The 18,980-nt window shown below is 50.1% G+C and overlaps 1 long non-coding RNA gene across 21 annotated transcripts in view; it reads right to left on the minus strand.

Annotated features, from left to right (window-relative positions):
• The window catches only part of LOC114211185 (uncharacterized), a 376,382-nt gene that overhangs the window by 113,500 nt on the left and 243,902 nt on the right, over positions 1-18,980 (minus strand). The gene's annotated exons all lie outside the window — the stretch shown is intronic.

An 18,980-nucleotide genomic window follows, 5' to 3' on the forward strand; every position in this document is an offset into this window, starting at 1 on the left:
CAGGACGCTGGGAGATGCGGTCTTCTCTCTCCCCAGAGCTGCTCAGTCTCAGCGCTCTCGGTTGGCCCAGCAGGCTGGAGAAGTCTTGGCTGTGGGGGCTGCTCTGGGGATGGTGGGATGCGGGGTAGCTAGCGTCCCTGGCTTCTACATACCAGATGCTAGTCACACACGCATATACACACAGGTCATGACAGCCAAAGACGTCACCAGGCATTGCCCAATACCTTCTGCGGGGAGGGAGGGGGTTGGCAAAAGTGCCCCTGGGTAAGAGTCACTGCTCTATAAAGGAAGGGGAGAAGAAATTCGGGGGGGGGGGGGAGGAGGGGAGGGCAGCTGGCCCCCTCTGCAGGAGAGAAAATGCAAGCTAATCGCTTAGCTCAATTCTTAGTCTCCCCCAGAATGTGAGCTCTCTGAAGGAGCCAGGGGTCTTGTATATTTTGTTTCCTGCAGAGCGCCCCTCCGCACCCCTCACCTGCACCCAGAGCAGTGCCTGATCCCTAGCAGGCATTCCATACCCAGCTGCCAAAAAAAGTACATGTGCTCTGTGGACTGGACCAACATCTACCATTCGAACTTGAGTGCTTTCCAAGAACCAAGTACTGGGCTTGTAAAGGATACTTCTCACCTTGTGTCAGGAACTATTCCTCATAATGAGAATAATCATTCTCAAAGGCCAGATCCACGGGAGGAAGGAAATCCCACGGGGTCTCCCCACCCCCCCACCTACCTCCGGAGGGGCTGAGAATCTGGAACTGAAGGAGAGAGGCTCCAGCTCAGGCTGCCACTCCACTGTTGTTGATTTCATCCTACTGAGGGTCCCCCCAATGCCCGAGCTTTACAGATCCTCCCTCCACGCCTGCTACCAAGCCACTGCATTCTCAGAAGGAAGACCCGATAATACCAGAGGCAGCCACCCGCAATTTTTTGCCCGTTAAGTGAGGCTCTGTGGGGTTTTAATTCTCCCCTTCACTTCAGAGGCTCCGTTCCTTCTTTTAAGCGTCTCCCCTCCTCCTGGCTCTGACATCTCTGTCAACAGGACGGGGAGGGAGATGCAATGACATTATGGTCGCCACGGATGAATCTAATGGCTGTATTGATTTCTCGGTCACATCTGCTCCAAAGGAGCCACAGAGAAATCAGCCCCTCAGGGTCTGGGAAGATAAAGGAACAGGAACATAAGCGGACATTTTTTTTTTTCCTTTTGGGAACTAATAACTACAAACAAATTAGCGTTCGAGTCCATGTTACAGGAGACCAAGAAATACAAGCACAGCAGTCTAGGCATGCAATGTGTGATGCAGAAGAAGCCGATTGCCAAAGTACCCTGAAAAAGGACCTGCAAGTGATACAGGTGGGGCCATTAAAGGGGCAGACAGATTATATAGGTAAGGAAAAGACACTTACTAGTTATGTGAAATTAAAATCTCTGAGCCACAATTCCCTCACCCGTAACGTGGAGCTATTAATATTCTACCTTGCAGGATTATTGTGAAGAATAAAGACTCAACAGGTGTGAAAATATCATGCAAAGTCTCTGCCACATATTGAAATCTCACTATTATTTTTGCTTCACAAGGGGAAAGAAAAGTGGATACCCAGACTATATGCGTGGTTTTAGGTATGACAACTGATGAGAAGTAGAACTTAGGACAGTGTCAAAACAACCTTCTACAAGTAGTATTAGAAAAGAATAAAAATGTCTATAAAATGATTTGCAGTTCCTGCATGACATAACCAGGCAACAGCCCATGTGTCCCTCTAAGGAGGTCCCATGGGACGGATGCCAGGTTCAGTCCTTCCAAACCCCAATGTCTGTACCGCTTTCTGCTGCAGGGCCACCACCAGCACACAAAGCGCTATCTTGGCCTGCCCTGGGGAGAGCAAACTTCCTACCCTACCACCCCCAAGGGGCCAAGGAAGCAGAAGATGAGATAGAAAGGAGACAGTTCAAGTTGTAGAGCCACCTTGCAAAGCAAGAGGAGATGTCAGCTGCCAAAGAAATCAAATTCATGAAAGAATAGGGACGATTTTGGCCAAAGTTTGCCATCCACAGCATTGGCTTAGTGGGGCAATCATTTTGACTCCCATTCTTCTCTAAGATGTTGGCCGGTGGGGAAGGGCCTCTTCCTTTCTGCCTCCCTCTTCCCTTCTTCCCTTCCTCTCCTTCTCTCTCCCTCCCTCCTTAATTTCCAGGCACTGATCTAGGCACTGGAGTTCCAGGAGATGTTGAGACATACACTCCGAAGCAGATCAGCAAACATGGCGGTTGAGAAGTCTTTGATGACTCTAGGACTGTTTCAAGGGACACAGGTGCAAATGGCATCCTCTTGCATTTTTCAGAAGACAGCCTTGCTGGTCACCTTTGGTTTGGTCAAGCAGGACCAGGGACAGTTTTCTGGTTCAGAAGGTGGCAAAAATCCAGATATGCTGATTAAAAGTGGCTCTCCCCCAACCCCAATGTCTAGGTGATATGAATGCAGAGTGATTTAGTTTCATGCAAGAGAAATAGAGTCCTTGGTGAGCACCTACAATATCCTAGACATTGGGGACAGATTCAGAGAGGAACAGCATTCAAGTATTCATATTCAATAATATTTACTAAGCTCTTACTATGTGGCAGCCATGATATTAGGAACTGGGTTCAGAGCAGTAAATCCAGTGGGGAAAGGGACATTTTTTCTGCTCTTGAGTTATTCACAGAGATGCAGAAAAATAAACAACTTCAAAACAGGAGTGGTAAATTCAATGGGAATGACAAGGAAGGACTGTCTACGGCGCGAGTAGCTGTGAGCTCAACAAAAAGTTTGTTGAATGAATGAATGAGTAGGTACAAATGAACAGGTGAAACATAGGGACCTCCAAGCAGAAGGAACATCCAGTGCAAAAGCAAGGGGGCATGCAAGACCATCAAAACTGTCAGCAAGGGGCGCCTAGATGGCTCAGTTGGTTAAGCGACTGCCTTCGGCTCAGGTCATGATCCCACGGTCCTGGGATTGAGCTCTGCATCGGGCTCCCTGCTCAGTGGAGAGCCTGCTTCTCCCTCTCCCACTCCCCCCTGCTTGTGTTCCCTCTCTCACTGTCTCTCTCTCTCTCTCTCTCTCTGTCAATTAAATAAATAAAAATCTTTTTTAAATAAATAAAAAAATAAATAAATAACTGTCAGCAAGTAAGTGTGGCAGTGCGTGAGAAGGTTGCAAAGTAGTAACAAGAGTAATGATGATAACAGAAAGATGCCTGGTGGCATTTCTTGCATGTTTTCCATGCACTTGGCACTGTTCAAAGGGCCTCAGGTGCATCATTTCATTGAATAGGCCCACTATTAGCCCCACTGCACAGATGGGAAAACTGAGGTGTAGTGACGCTAACAATTTGCCCACAGCCACACACCCCACAGGTGGTGGAACTGGGACTCAAACCAATGCCAGAGTCCTCACTCTTCATCTCTGGATCTTGGGGAGGGATTTGCATGTCACAGGAAGGTTTCTGGACTCAGTCTTGCAGGTAATAAAGAGGCCAGTAAAGGATGCCATACAGTCTTTCCTCTCAAACGTCTCACATCCTGCAAGACAGACATGGCAGAGGCCTTCAGAGTCTACTCAGGCCATGACTGGTGCTGCAAGACAGGCACAGATGAGGAGGCATGTCTACACCTCGGCTCCGGAGTGAGGGCAAGTCGAACACTCATTTGACTGATGGATGAAGGCTTCATGGAGTTCATTTGAGCTGAGTCTGGAGGGAAGACAGGGAGCTCAGGCAGATGTCACGGTGTCTACAAAGGCATGAAAGCTGGAACTCACAGATGTTTGAGAGCTGCGTTTGGAGCATTCCAGAGCATTGGGGAAGGAGTGGCAGGAGTGTCGTGTTTTCCACTTGGACAGAGCTTGTCTGTGGCCCTGAGTCCAGCGTTTAGGCATTGAAGAAGCAGTAGCCAGAGGGGTCCCTGGATGCTGGAGACGGTACCCCTGCGTTGATTGCTTCAGGTGGTAGAAGTGAAACTCATGCAAGAAACCCCTGAAAACACACTGGGAGCTTTCAAAGTGCTTGACAGCTATTCCACTGAGCACCTGGACCTCTACAAGGCTGAAGCTGATGGCCACAGAATGGGCTGACGGACCCAAGACATGTCTCTTTCCCCTTTCCTCAATTTTTATGGAAAAAAAAAAAAAGTCCCATGACACCGGCTCGTATGAGAAAGCCCACTGAAAGCACCTGAACCAGGGAGAAGGCAAGAGATGAAGGGGGAAAGCACCTGAGATCAGGTCCCGGCCTGGCCCCCTGATCAGCAGCATGCTGGGTACACCATCGCTTCCTCCTAGGGAAGACTACATTTCCCAGCTGCCCCTGTAGTTGTTTCGGGCCATGTGACTGAGTTTTGGCTAATGGAGTGTGAGCAAAGGGCAGGAAAGCCACCTCCAAGCCTAGCCCTTTAATACATCCCACGTGATCCTCTACCCTCTGCTCCCTTCCAAGGTGACCTGAGGGGACCACGTGGTCCAAACGGTGCATGGATGGGAGAGCCAGCTGGGCCCGGTAGGACTGTGACTTGAGCAAGAAATACGTTTCATTCATTAATCCACTAACGCTTCAGGGGTCTGCCATGGCTGCAACATTGATTCTCCAGTGGCTCTAAGCGTGAAGTCAACTTCACCTGAGAATCTGTCTCTGCTCATGGGGCCTAGAAACTGTCTTCAGGTGATCATGATGTGACTAAAATTTGTAGACCATTAGCTCACTCTAATATGCTACTGCACGGCCTTCCTCTTTTGAGCCTCAGTTACCCCTCCTGTCAAATGGGAAGAAAAACACCTCCCCTTGCTGGGTTCATGTGAGGGGGAAATGGTACTATGTGATGGGATGTGTATAAAGAATGCCGCTCAGCGGCCCACACAGTCAATGCGCATTGTTCTCTCTCTTCTTCCTGCCTGGAACCTGATACCTGGGAGAACCAGAGTAATTGAAGGTAGGATACCTGCCTTCAGACACGGGGGGGCGGGGACCCCATCCAAGATAGTCCTCAGTGACCCTGCCTCCCTGTGTTCAAGCCCTGCGTAACGATCTTCAGTGTGTATGGGCTGGACCTAGTGACTCCCATCTAATGAACAGAAGATGCTAAGGCCATGCTCCCTTCAAGCCTCGAGGGCAGAAGTCTTTGCTCCTTGGAGCCTCTGGTGACTCCACACATTCCTTGGCTTGTGGCTGCGTCACTCCAGTATTCGCCTCTGTCTTCACGGGGCCTCCTCTTTTCTGCCTTCTCTTTTGTCTCTTGTAAGTACGCTTGTCATTGGGTTTAGGGGCCCTGGGAGATCCAGGATGATCTCATCTCAAGATCTATCACTTAATTCCATCTGCAAGAACCCCTTTTCCAAATGAGCTCACATTCATAGATTCTGGGATGTGGACATACCTTTTTGGAAGCCACCATTCAACCCACCGTGCAGCCCAGAGACAGGGATAGGTCTTGTTCAACATTATACACCCCCCGACCAAGACACCTAATGTCGTGCTTGACAAAAAAGTAGAAATTTGACAGAGTTTTGTTGAACAGAAAGGCATCAGAGCATAGCATTTAAGTGCCTGGGCTTTAGAATTAGCTACACCTCAACCACTTACAAACGATGCGACGTTAGGCAAATTATTTAACCCCTCTGAACCTCAGTTTCCTCCTGTGGCGTTTTAATAATACCCATCTTGTGGGGTTATTATGAGGATTAAACTAGTAAGTGCAAAGCAGCCACACCTGGCACCTAATAGGGATGCAAAGGGCAGACACAGCACCGGACACACAGGGAGTGCTCAATAAGGGCTCGTGACTCTGACTAGCATGTTGATGACTGTAGTTGCTGTGGTTCCCACTCTTACAAAGCCTCCCAGACATTTTCTCTCACTGCCATGGGGGCCTCTTCCCCTTCTCAGAGTCCCTGGGGCACCCAGAAGCCCTTCTTTGAGTCAGCCGTGGACACATATGGCAGCCCTGCCCTCCCACCCACTGGCCTCTTCCCTCCCCACTGCCCAGCTCACCTCCTCTAGGGACACCTCCCAGAGTAGGGCTGGCAGCAAGCCTGCCCGGGCCCCTCATTGTTATTCCTAGCATGAGCTAACCCTGCCAGCATCCTCAGAGGCCCGTAAAATTACCCACAGTTTGTCTTTCATCAGAGCGGCTCAAAACCCCGTGGCATCCTCCAGAGGAGACAGTGCCCCGACTGGGTCCTGGGAGCCGGCTACTTCCCAGGATAGTCTGGTATTGTGTGAAGCAGAGGGAGCAAGTGTGAACTGAAATAACTCCGTGGGGCACCGGCGTGAGGACCGCACGTCTCCAGGCTGCCAGGGAGACATAAGGATTTGTGTGTGAAAGATGCTTTCTGGAATTTTCTGGATTCTGAGTCCCACGCCAAGTGGGGTCTGCCTCCCCACTCTGCTACTGAGTAGCTGTGTGACCTTTGGCATCTCACTTAACCTCTCTGTGCTTCAGTTTCTGCCTCTCTAAAACAAAGTGGAGATAGTAAAATTCACTTTACAGGGCTGCTGGGAGGGTGAAGAGGATCAGGCAGACACAGACTGCAGCACAGGTATCTGACAAAGGACCGGTATCCGGAACATTCTAAGAACATACTAAGAACTACAACTCAGGAAAAAGACAAGCAAACTCCCTCCCCAAGTGCAAAAAGTCTTAGACACTTCACAAAAGAAGGTATCTGTAATAAGTACATAACAAGGAGCTCGATGTCATTAGTCATCAGGGAAATGCAAATGACAACAACGAGATACCATTTCCACCCACTGACCAGAGTGGCCAAATGAAAAGGACCATCCATACCGAGTGCTGGTGAGGATATGGAGCAACTGGAACTCTCATACACTCATGGCGGGAGTACAGTAATGATACAACCCCTTGGAAAAACAGTTTGGCAGCTGCTTATAAAACTAAAAATACACCTAACGTGTGACCCAACAATTCCACTCCTAGGTATTTCCCCAAGACGTTAGTCTACAGAAAGGTGTGTACATGAAATCTCCCAGCAGCCTTACTCATAATCACCAAAAATTGAAAACAACTCAAATGTCCATCAATAGATGAAGGGATAAACAGAACGTGTGTGTCCAGACAATGGAAGAGTGGACAGCAATAGAAAGGACCAGAAAGCTACTGGCATACCTGGATGAATATCATAAACCCTCCATGAGTAAAGGAAGCCAGACATGAAAGACAACTCCATTCATAAGTTCTAGAATGGAGAAACAAACCTGTAGCATCTGTGGTGACAGAAATCAGGGCAGGTGGTTATCTTCTTGTAGGAGAGTGAATGGGAAGAAGCGCCAGGATATTTCTGGAGGGAGGGAAATGCCCTATATTTGTATTTGGGGGTGATGTGTGGGGGTACCTGAGGGTGATGGCTGGGTACCTGAGTGCGTACATTTGTCAAAACTCTCCAAACTTGGTACTTAAGGTCTTTGCGTTTTGTCATATGTAAATTATCTCAGTAGAAAAGATCAAAGAGGTGCCTGGCTGGTTCAGTAGGTAGAGTATGTTTAAACCCCATGTTGGGCCTAGAGCTTACTGAAAGACAGACACAGACAGAAAGAAGGGAAGGAAGGAAGGGAAGAAGGAAGGAAGGAAGAAAAGAAAAAAGAAAGAAAGAAAGAAAGAAAGAAAGAAAGAAAGAAAGAAAGAAAGAAAGGAAGGAAGGAAGGAAGGAAGGAAGGAAGGAAGGAAGGAAGGAAGGAAGGAAGGAAGGAAGGAAAAGAAAGAAAGAAAGAAAGAAAAGAAGAAAGAAAGAAAGAAAGAAAGAAAGAAAGAAAGAAAGAAAGAAAGAGAAAGAAAGAAAGAAAGAAAGAAAGAAAGAAAGAAAGAAAGAAAGAAAGAAAGAAAGAAAGAAAGAAAGAAAGAAAGAAAGAAAGAAAGAAAGAAAGATGGAGGAAAAGAAAAGACTGAAAGGCATCGTACATACAGAGTGCTCAGCAAAGGGGCCAAGCTTATAGACGGGAGTCAGTAAATGTCAACTACTGTAAGAAAATGGGAAACACAAGTAAAAAGCATATACTCGACTACATGTTGGAGCTTTGAAGTGCTAATGTGGACTCTGATCCTAACTAGTCTTGTCCCCTCTCAGAGACGTGGCAAAAGCCCCCCAAAGGATCCCTAGGCTAAGCCTTCTGTGCCCTGCCTCCACCCTTCCTGTGCGGTTCTCCCGGCAACAGAGAAGGAGCAGAGGTGTGTCAGGCCGGCTAAAGAGGCTGTGCTTAGGAGCAGTGGGGCCAGTGGGCGGAGGGGGTAACTTTGGGGGTGCGGTGAGAACCGGCGTACTAACACTAAGGAGGCATGGATGTCTCAGTGGGTCCACAGTGTTAGCTGCCACATCCAGGGGTTTCAAAGACGCGTGACTGGCCCGGCTGCTTGGGCAGCGGGCTCTGGAAGACAGGACAGTTGCCCGGGTAAGGGAACTGGCAGAGGTCCCACTGTCCCCAAATTCCTATCTAATCCTAGGCCACCTTTCCCCCCCCTTACTGAGCTGCCCTAGAGGGCTCCTCCTGCAATCCCTCACTCTTTCTGGAATGTCCCATCTGCAGGATGTACCTTGGCGTGCACCGAAGCAAGGAGACAATGCTCTCAGAAGGGCATGTTGTCCATTTCACTCTGTCTGAGGCCTCTCACTGGACGCGGATCTCCTGTGGTTCCTGGGATCGCCTTGGGGTTGCTGCTTATTCTGCCCTAAGGGGCCTCCTCTGTTACATGGGGCACAGTCCAGAGCAGCAGCTCTCCCACCCCATGGCTCTGAGGTGCCTGCTGAGCCTCCCACTCCTCCCACTGTGGCCTGAGCCCCCTCCCAGAAGTCACGGGGGCAGCGTTGCAGGGATGCAATGACCTGCTGGCGGGGCCTCCTTGGTGGCGCCCTGCCCAGCCCATGCGGCCCACCTCTCGTTCCTCCATGGCCAGCCCCAGCCTCGCCAGCCTCAGAGATGCTGCATTTGCATAAAGTAATTGCCCACGGTGTCTTTTTTTTTTTTAAAGATTTTATTTATTTATTTGAGAGATAGAGAGCACGAGAGGGAAGAGGGTCAGAGGGAGAAGCAGACTCCCTGCTGAGCAGGGAGCCTGATGCAGGACTCGATCCCGGGACTCCAGGATCATGACCTGAGCCGAAGGCAGTCGCTTAACCAACTGAGCCACCCAGGCGCCCTGCCCACGGTGTCTTTTAAAGAGAACTCTTTGCGTCTGAAGATTATAGCTACAGAAGAAGAAAAAAAAATACCCTCTCCCCATCACCCACGGCCAAACAGCGCTGCTGGTTGGGAAATGGCCCGCATTTGGGATGCAGATCGTATGAAGGCCTTAGGAGGCTCTGGGGAAGCCATCTTTGTGAAAAGCAGCAAAAGTGCCATCATCCGGGTTTTCATCAAAAGACTTTGTTTCTACCGGTGAATCAAGAGCCAGAGCAAACTGCACTGAATTACTGAACTCCGAGTAAGCATGTTGGGGGTTTTGTTGAAGGGGAAGGCAGCTACCATTTCCACCTATGACACGCGAGGTGCCCAGGGCAGGCTACATAATTAGCAAGGCCTACCCAGTGCAAAATGAAAATGCAGGGCCTCTTGTTCAAAAAGGAAGAGGCAAAGCTTTTTACTTTATTCTGCCATCTCTGTCTTGATCTATTGTAAGCTGCTTGTTTGCCATTTAATGTCTGTTCAGGGATGGGTGCCGGGTGCGTGCAACCCCTCACAGATGCCCCCGGCTCCACCACCCTGTCCCTTCCCGAGCCTGGGCCCTGTCCCCACCATGAGCAGAGAGCAGATGCTGAAGGTTATGATCCTGCTGGCCAACACGGGTGCAGGGCCTTGGCCAAGTTAGTACTCTTCCCCATTTATGAAATGAGGATAGGCACAGCATCCCCGTGTCAGGCTGATTTGAGAATCAGATGATCTAATAATGATTGCTGAGTTTTATATAACGCCGGCTCCATGCCCCCACACTATTTTATGTGCTTTATAAGTACGAACTCACTCAACACTCATAACAAGCTGGCAGGTGGGTTTCCACTTTACAAAAGAAAGCACCGAGGCACAGAGAAGTAAAGCAACTTGCCCAAACCCACACAGCTGGTAAGTGGGGAAGCATCATAGCCAAGATTTGAACCCAACCACCTAGGTGCAGCGTCTAGAGTCTGTTTCTGGGCCCACCCGCACACCTCAGGCCCCTAACAAGCCAGGAAGGATGGTTACTGCTTCATTTGGTGTTGTCCTCACAGTGAGCCAATGAGGTGGGTTTTACCCTCATTTGAGGTCGCTTTTGAGAAGGGAACATGGAAGCTCAGAGAAGTGAAGAAACTTGCCCCAGGGCCCCCAGCAGGGGAGCAGGCCCCCAGGGCTCCAGGAAAAGGGAGGATGGGAACTGAGGGGGTGAGGAGAGATGGGGAGGTGTAGGCTATGGGCTCCAGATAGAATGGAAAGGCTTGAGTTTGAGGGGTGTTAGAAGAATGGTGGCAGGCCCCAGGACACACTAAAGTCCTAGATTATCAGGGCAAGACACCAGCTTGGAGATCACTGCACCAGAGTTTTAGTTTTATGGTTGGGGAAACCGAGGCTGGAGGAGGGGAGTGGCTAGCCTCATGCCCAGAATCAGGAAGCACAGTCCCAGGAGAGGATGACACGCCCCTCCCCAAGCCAGAGTGCTCGCCAGGTCTATGGAGTGTCCTCAGCACACCCCAAGGGTCCTGGGTCCATAAATCCAATACCAAACCCCTTCCCCACAGGTCCTGGATAACCAGTGACACAGCAGGCCCAGACACAACCAAATCCTTATAAAATGAAGCTTCTTGCTGTTAATAAGGCAATTTCTGATTCGGGGTGCTTTTATCATCTGTAAAGTTAGAGGGGGAAAAAACCCACTAACTTTGAAGTCAGGCAGCTCTAGATTTGAAAACGGTTCTACCACTTATTGGCTGTGTGATCTTAGGCAAATTACTCAACCTTTCTGAGTTTCAGTTTCCTCATCAGTAAAATAGCTCTGAAGTGAGACCACTTCATGGTGAACGTAGATTCTGGAACACATTGAATGGAGAGGAAGGTGCAGGCTATAAACCTGCCCTGTGTGTGGCTGGCACACAATAGGTACTCAATAAAGGCCATTGTGAGTCCATTAGAGGCCAAACCTACGTACCGTGGGACAGATGAGTCTCAGAGGGGCTGTCAGTTCTAGAACCACCTAAAAGCACCTACCAGACATCTCCATCGGAAGCCTGAGAAGGGAAAATACCACAGAATTTGGAGAGGTCCAAAACAGGGCCACCATTCATCATGAGCCAGGAGACAAGACTGGGGGTCTTGGGGCCAGGTGGCTGGGAGGGAGGCTGAAGAGAAGGCAAAGTATGAAAGAGCTTACATTTTTGGAGGTTTCTTCCTTCCTTCCTTCCTTCTTCCTTCCTTCCTTCCTTCCTTCCTTCCTTCCTTCCTTCCTCCCTCCCTCCCTCCCTTTCTTTCTTTTCTTTCTTTGTCTCTTTCTTTCTTTCTTTCTTTCTTTCTTTCTTTCTTTCTTTCTTTCTTTCTTTCTTTCTTTCTTTCTTTCTTTCTTTCCTTTCTTTCTCTCTCTCTCTCTCTCTCTCTCTCTTTCTTTCTTTTCTATTTAAGGTGTTGCTAACCACTGCGTAAAAGTCATTTTTTGATTCCTGGCAGGAAAACACATTCGGGCTAAAAAGTAAGAATAGACCCTCATTTGGAAAGTCCTCACGGCCCTCAATCTCTCTTGTGTTACTGCAACTGACTTGGGTTGAACAATTCAATTTGAATAATCGAACTTTGAGGATTTCCAGGGGAAGCACCCAGGGAAATCTTCTGACTGGGTCTTCTATGACACAAACAGATTCTGTAAGTCCCAAAGCTTCCCCTGGACTGCAAATGCAGACATCCAACAAATACTTTTTGAGCACCTACTGTGTGCAGGCACCCCATTAGAGACTGAGGACACATAGGAGGCACCACGGACCCCCAGCAGAGGGCTTACAGGCACCGGGGAAAGCTTTCAAAACAGAATCACACAGGGTAATAAGCACCTGGTAGAGGAATTAGTAAAATGTGCTACAGGTGTGTGACTCGGGACCAGGTTATGATTGGGAGGCCAGCAAAGCCCTCAGGGAGGTGGCATTTAGGAGCAGAACTGAGGGATGAGCGGGGGGAGAGGGTGTATGAGTTTCCTGGGGTGGCTGAAGTTCCACAGACCAGGGGCTTAAAACCATAGAAAGTTATTGTCTCATGGTTCTGGGGGAGAGATGTCTTGAAATCCAAGTGTCCGAAGGGCCGTGCTCCCTGACACCTGAAGGGCGAGGTCTTTGCCAGCCTCCTCTAGCCTCTGTGGCTGACCAGCAACCTTAATGCATCACACAGTGTGCAGATGCATCCCTCCCAATCTCTGCCTCTGCCTTCACATGGCCTTCTCCACTGTGTGGCTATCTCTCTTATAAGGACACCATTCCTGGATTAGAGGTCACCTTATCCAGAATGACGCTATCGAAGCTGGGGATTTTGTCTGCAAAAACCGTATTTCCAGATAGGGTCACACTCACAGGTACCATGGGTTAGGACGCCCACGTGTCTTTCTGGAAGACCCAATTCTATGCAGTACACACAGCAACACAGGTAAGTGGGCGGCCAGCCAAGCCGGGAGCTGGAGGTGGGGCTGGATGAGCAGGAGATGGACACAAAGAAGCCAGGTATGTCTGGACCATGGTGAGAGGAGGGCAAAGGGGGCCCAGGAGACAGAAAGGAACCATGGAAAATGCACCAGCTCTTCACACTCTGAGACGGACACGCCTTTTCCAGCTCATGCTCAAGTAAGCTTCGAGGATCTTGACAAACAGGCAGGGAATCACGGCCACCGCATCTCCGCAGACGGATGCACCACGCCCGTTACTGGCCTGCCTCTCTGGAGAGCTAGAGGTGAGGCGAGAACTTTCCAGCAATGGTATGCTCTCTGCTCTGCAAAACCAGAGGCTGAAAGTGCCCTGTTTACTGTACATGGCTGCCTGAGTGCACCCTGGCAGGCAGCCAGGGAAACCAGAAAGTGTCCTCCTTTGCAAAAAATATGACACCTTGGCTATATATATAAAATATATTTTGGTCTTCGAGAGATACATATACATACATACACTTTACATATGTCTTGATATACGTGCTATATATATATATTATATGCTTGAAACTTGTAATCATATATAAATATACAAAACATATTTTATCACTTTATATATGCATATATATATATATATATGTATATATAAAAAAACCAAAAGGCTTATGTTTGAAATTAAGGTTTATTTTCTGTGCTGGCTGTCTTTGGTCTAATGTCATTCATTCATTCATTCATTCCACAAATATTTACAAATATTCCACAAATATTTACAGAGTGCTACCATGTCACAGGTGCGGTTCTTGGCAGGGGCTAAGACAAAAATCCCTGCCCCTTGGAGCTTAATCTCCAGCTGGATAGGGGGACTAATGGATCAACTCACACAATTGTAAGGCACGCTAAAAGGTGCCAAGAAAAACGGAGGAAAATAAAGGCAGGAAAGAGAAGAATGAGAGTTGCAGAATGGGGGTGGAGGGGGATGTTGAAATGTGAAATACAGTGGCCAGGAGAGGCCTGGCTGAGATGGTAACTTGTAACCCCTGAACAAAGGCTTGGAAGAGGCCAGGGAGTGAGCAGTGAGGATAGCGTCCAGAAAGCAGAGCATCTTGAGTATCCAAGAGAGGACAGGGCAGGATGGCAAGTGGGGTGAATGGCACAGAGGAGCTCGGGTGCAATCAGTGTAGCAGGGCTGGGTTGCATGGGCCTCCATGGCTTTTACTCTGAATAGGATAGGAAGCCTGCAGGAGCTCTGAGGCAGAAAGGTCATGTGCCCTGGCTTGATTTCAAAGGGTGACCCTGGATGTTGCTTTGAGAATAGATTGTAGAGGGTCGAGGGCAGGGGCAGAGATGAGTCAAGGGCTGTTATATTGACGCAGGCAAGATATGATGGCGGCCGGGACCCAGGTAGGGGCAGTGGGGTGTTGAGAGGCCGTGATATTTTGGATATGGTTTGCTGATGGTCTAGATATGGTAGGTGAGCCAGGGGAACCCAAGGTTAACTGACTCCAAGGTTGTGGCCTGAGCAACTGAAAAGTTGGCATTGCCATGAGCCAAGATGGAGATCACAAACAGGAAGACACAGGGGGGTGGGATCAGAAGCCTGCAATGCTGGTGGGACACCCAAGTGGCGACATGGTTGAGGCAGCCGAAGGTACCAGTCTGGAGGCTGGGCACAACAGCCCCTGACCCCTCACTTGTGCTCTGCCTCTTCAGGCCTCAGAAGGAGAAACACAACACGTTGGCCGGGCCCTTGAGGGGCCTCTCCTTCAAGCCTTGACCTAGAGGCCTCCTACAAACCCTCAATCCCAAAGTGTTCTTGAGAGCATCCTTCCCCGGAAGACCTGGGAAGATCTCATGGTTCGGCATCCCCCGGGGGGGAAGCGAGCACGAGTGACCTGAGCGGTGCCATCTGCAGTGGTGTGGAGAGCGGGAGTCCGAGTGAGGCGGCCCTGGCAGGTGCAGCAGGCACTCATCCCACCAGCTAGGCGACAAGGAAGGTGCGACACAGTCCCTGCCCATTAGGGCCTCTGAGCTCTGGGGATGGGGCGGTGTGGGCACATGGCAATAGAGATAATACCCAGGAAGATGTGCCCAGCAGGATGTTCGGTGCTGCCAGCTTGCTGTTACCGAGGAAACCTCTGCAGGAAGGGGTCGGCTGGCGAAGGGGAGCCAGGCAGAAGTCATTCTCGTGCTGAGCACCTATTATGCGCCAGAAACATGTTATCTCTAAATAGGGCCTCCCAAGCCCTCTCTATTTGAAAAAAAGAGGAGGGACCCCTGGGTGGCTCAGTCGCTTAAGCGTCCGCCTTCGGCTCAGGTCATGATCCCAGAGTCCTGGGATCGAGTCCCGCATTGGGCTCCCTGCTCAGCGGGGAGTCTGTTTCTCCCTCTGCTTGCTGCTCCCGCTGCCTGTGCTCTCTTTCTGTCAAATAAATAAATAAAATCTTTAAAAATTTTTTTTAAATTTAAAAAAGAAAAGCAGAGGAATATTGAGGTCCGGAGCGCTAAGTAGCCTGTCCGCGGTGGCACAGCTAGAAAGTGGCCTCTGTCTGCGTGCTGCACACACTGACTTCCAGTCCAGGTGGAGGGGCCACGGCCAGAGAGCGGGTTCTGTCAAAGCCAGGCTGGTGCAGTGGGGAAGGGACGGGGAGGGGGTGATTTGAGAAGCTCTCTGTTCCTCTTGGCAGCTGTCTTTCCATTCTTACCCGTCCTGAACCCCTGCGCCCAGACTGTTGGTCACAAAGGCACCACCCCACCTGCTCAGCCTTGAAGTGCAGCGTTTCCCCTGGTCTGCGACACCTCCACCCCGTGCTGTTCTCTGTGATGCCGGAAAGCCTGGGGCTTGTCCCTGGCCTCCCGGGAGGGGAGGGTCTTCAGCCGAGGTCCTGGGGCTACAAAGAGGCCAAAGGCTCAGGACCAGGAGCCAAGGCCACCTCCCACAGCAGCACCCTTTCCCGGAGGCCCTGCACCAGGAATCCAATTCCTGGGGTGGGGAAGACAGAATGCAAGGGGGACACAGGGAATGCCTCAGGAAGGGGACTCAGTGGAAACAACATCAGGCCTGGCTCATGGAGAAGTGTCCAGCCTCAGGAAGCAGAATGGAATAGGGTTCCAGGCCACAGCGTGGGGCAGAAAGGGAGAGAGACATTACAGCCCTGTCAGCCCCACAGGAGATGAGCTGTCTTGGGAGGTGGTGGGAGTGGGGGAAGCTGGGGAATCAAACACTTGAGGGGGGTGGTATTTTCCGACATTCATCTCTGTGATAAAGGACTCAGAACGGGACAGAGTATGAATCCTAAAGCTTGACCTTGGCAGTGTCCAATGGCAAAATGGCACCGTGGTTAGAAAGCATGGATTCTGAAGCTAGCCTGCCTGTGTTTGAATCATGGCTTTGCCATTTATGAGATTCTCAGGTAAGTGAATTAACCACTCTTTGCCTCATTTTCCCCATCTTATAAGGGACGATAATCCTACCTGCCTCAGTGTTGATAAGAGGAAGGAAATGAGTCTGAGCCTGAAGCCTTGCAGTGGAGCCTGGCTCACACAATTGGCCATAATGTCTGGCATCTATCAGAGGACTCTCTGGGCCACAAGTCAGCCAGCCTTTTCTATAAAGGGCCAGAGAGTCGATGTTTCAGGCTTTGTTAGCCATATGGTCTCTGTGGTATATTCTTCTTAAAATTTTCAACCCTTTGGAAATGTAAAAACCATTCTTAGTCCAAGATCCTTATAAAAACAGACCACTGACCCGATCTGGCCCGCGGACTGTAATGTAACAATCCCTGACGGAGACGGAGATTGAGCCTGGAGATCCAGATGTGGCTGGGTGCGGGGTCAGGGTGGCTGGCTTCCTGCACCTGCCAGGGCTGGGCTCGGGACGATGGCGGGAAGAGCCCCGGGCGCAGGGGGAATGGTAGACTGGACCAGGACAGCGGATGGCAGAGGAAATCTGGGGGCCTGGGGAGGGCCAGGCAGGGCTGCCGTGGGCTCTAACTCTGAGCCTGGACCTCACCCGTCGGCATCATGGCATCGCGGTCTAAGAATCACCTGAGGCCCGATCCTCTGAAGGCAGCAGTGACATTTATAAGGGGTGACCATTTATCCTCCCAACAAACATTTGTGAGACATTTACTATGTTCCAGGTGCTGTTCTAAGCCACGGACAAGACAGACGTGACCAGGCTCCACGCCTGGAAATCCCGGCTGTCGGCTGGTACCTTTGGTGGCAAGGATGCGCTTGCCTCATTGGACTTGGCCTTCCGTGTGGTTCCTGGGCGGCCTCTTCATTGGGTCTTAGGGATCTGGACGCCTGTTACTCTGTCCTTGTAGAGGGAAAGGAAGAAAACCATCTGCTGCCCAGGAAACGGTAACAGGACGATGAGCCAGCATTGCTCAGCCGGCATGGCGGACAGGGAGCTCTTGATAAATGTTGTCCGGGAAGATCCCATCCACCCCTCCCCACCAAAACCAAGGTTGCAAGAGGCTTCTAGCTGTGGGCCCTGACCATCTCAGGGAGGGTCAACATGAGGCAGAAACTATTGACTACCTCTCTCCCAAGCTGAGAAATGAAGGATTTATTTTATTATTAAAATAGCTGACTCGTTACTATGTTTCAGGCACTTGATCTTATGTAGTTTTCACAACAACCCAATGCGGTATCATTATTGCCATTTTACAGATTGGAAAATTGAGGCTGAGTGGGGGTAACTGAGATGTCCAAGGTCATTCCATTCATAACAATGAAGGAAACTTATGCACCCTGTGCCCCAAACACAGTGAACTTCCTTTGGCCCCCGGTCAGCGCCCTATCCCTTGACACTGAATAGTAAGTTTTATCTAGCGAGGTCATCCTTTTTTATCTTGACTCACCTCCTGTGAGGTGTTGTTCCCTAGGCCGGAACTCGTCGCAGGATACGTGGCCAATCCCTAATGAATACGCCAGCACTTGACAGGTGGGCTGAGTTTCTTCTTACACAGAAATGAAAGTAACACCACCTCACCCATGAGAACAGTGGGGCATCGTAAAGTCTGTTCTGAGCATGCTGGAATCCTCTGACGGAATTAGGGCACCAAAGGAAAAACTAAGTATTTCAGAGCGGGCATCGAGAATGTGTTTTTCAACCTAGCTGCTGGTTTTCAACTCATAACTGCCCGCACACCTGCAATCAGGGGGAAATGAAATCTGTGGTCACCGATGGACAGGGTAGCCTTGACATTCAGAGCAGGGACCACAAAGATTTGTTATAAAAAGCCAGATAGGATATATTTTAACCTCTGCAAGGCCATATATTTCTCTCACAACTATTCAACTCCACGGCTGTGGCAGCATGGGTATGCTGGACATGAATGGGTATAGCCATGTTCCAATAAAACTTTGTTTACAAAATCAGGCGGTGGGCCAGGCTTGGCATGTGGACTGTAGTTGGCTGATTCCTGGTTTAGAACAGACACAGCAATCAGACTCTTTACTGGGAACCAATGGTGAAGCAGGCACTCCACATATTTTATCTCTGTGGGGTTTATCTCTTTTCAGTAACAGGTGTTTGCCATGTGCTTACCACCAGCCAGGCACTGTGCTTGACATAGGGCTTCAGTGCAGAAAAAGACAAAACGCTGCTTATGTGACAAAATCTCTGTCTACGCCCCTCCCCAGGAAAACACCATCGCCCCAACTCTCCAGGTGAAGAAAAGAAGGGCACAGGGGACATCCCAGAGCTTGTGAGGGGCAGAGCTGGGATTTCAGACCCGATTCCAAATCTCGGGTCTTGCCATGACTCCCTGCCATCCCCCAAATCACCATCAAGACCCTGGTTTCCAGCCCAGAGCTGCCTCTGCCAAGCAGTCATCCCGCACTGAGCTAAGGTGTGGCTGTGGGCACCTTTTTGTGCAGCACCAGACCAGCTTCCAGAAATTCCCAAAGCCAGAAACGATGCAGTGGAAACCACCAACCTCTGATAAATGCGAGAGAAGGTGCTCTGCAGGGCACCCCCCTCCCCCGCAGGACTGCTCCCAACCGTGTCTGGGACCCAGACATCCCTGAGGACACGAGGGGCTCTGACGTGCCGCCCCCCCAAAGCAGCCGCCCAGACCGGCCAGACAGGACAGAGTCGACAAACAGTCCTGCTGTCTGAAGGCCCGTCTGTGCAGGGCACTGGTGGGAGTCGGCCTGTCATCCTCTTTATATGGTTTTATGTGGCTTGGACCCTGAAATAAAGGAGCTCTCTGTGGAAGGGAATGGAGATGGTAAGGGGAGAGAGTGCAGGAACGGACTTTTCTAGAGTTTCTGCTTGGTGCTAGGCACTTGAATTGAACATTTCATCCACACACCGTGGGCTAGGTATACACTGTTTCTCCTGTTTCGTAGACCA

This window comes from Eumetopias jubatus, unplaced genomic scaffold (genome assembly GCF_037043125.1).
Source record: "Eumetopias jubatus isolate StellerSeaLion01/CBP00866 unplaced genomic scaffold, mEumJub1_p1.0 scaffold_4, whole genome shotgun sequence".
In the NCBI taxonomy this organism is placed as follows: domain Eukaryota; kingdom Metazoa; phylum Chordata; class Mammalia; order Carnivora; family Otariidae; genus Eumetopias; species Eumetopias jubatus.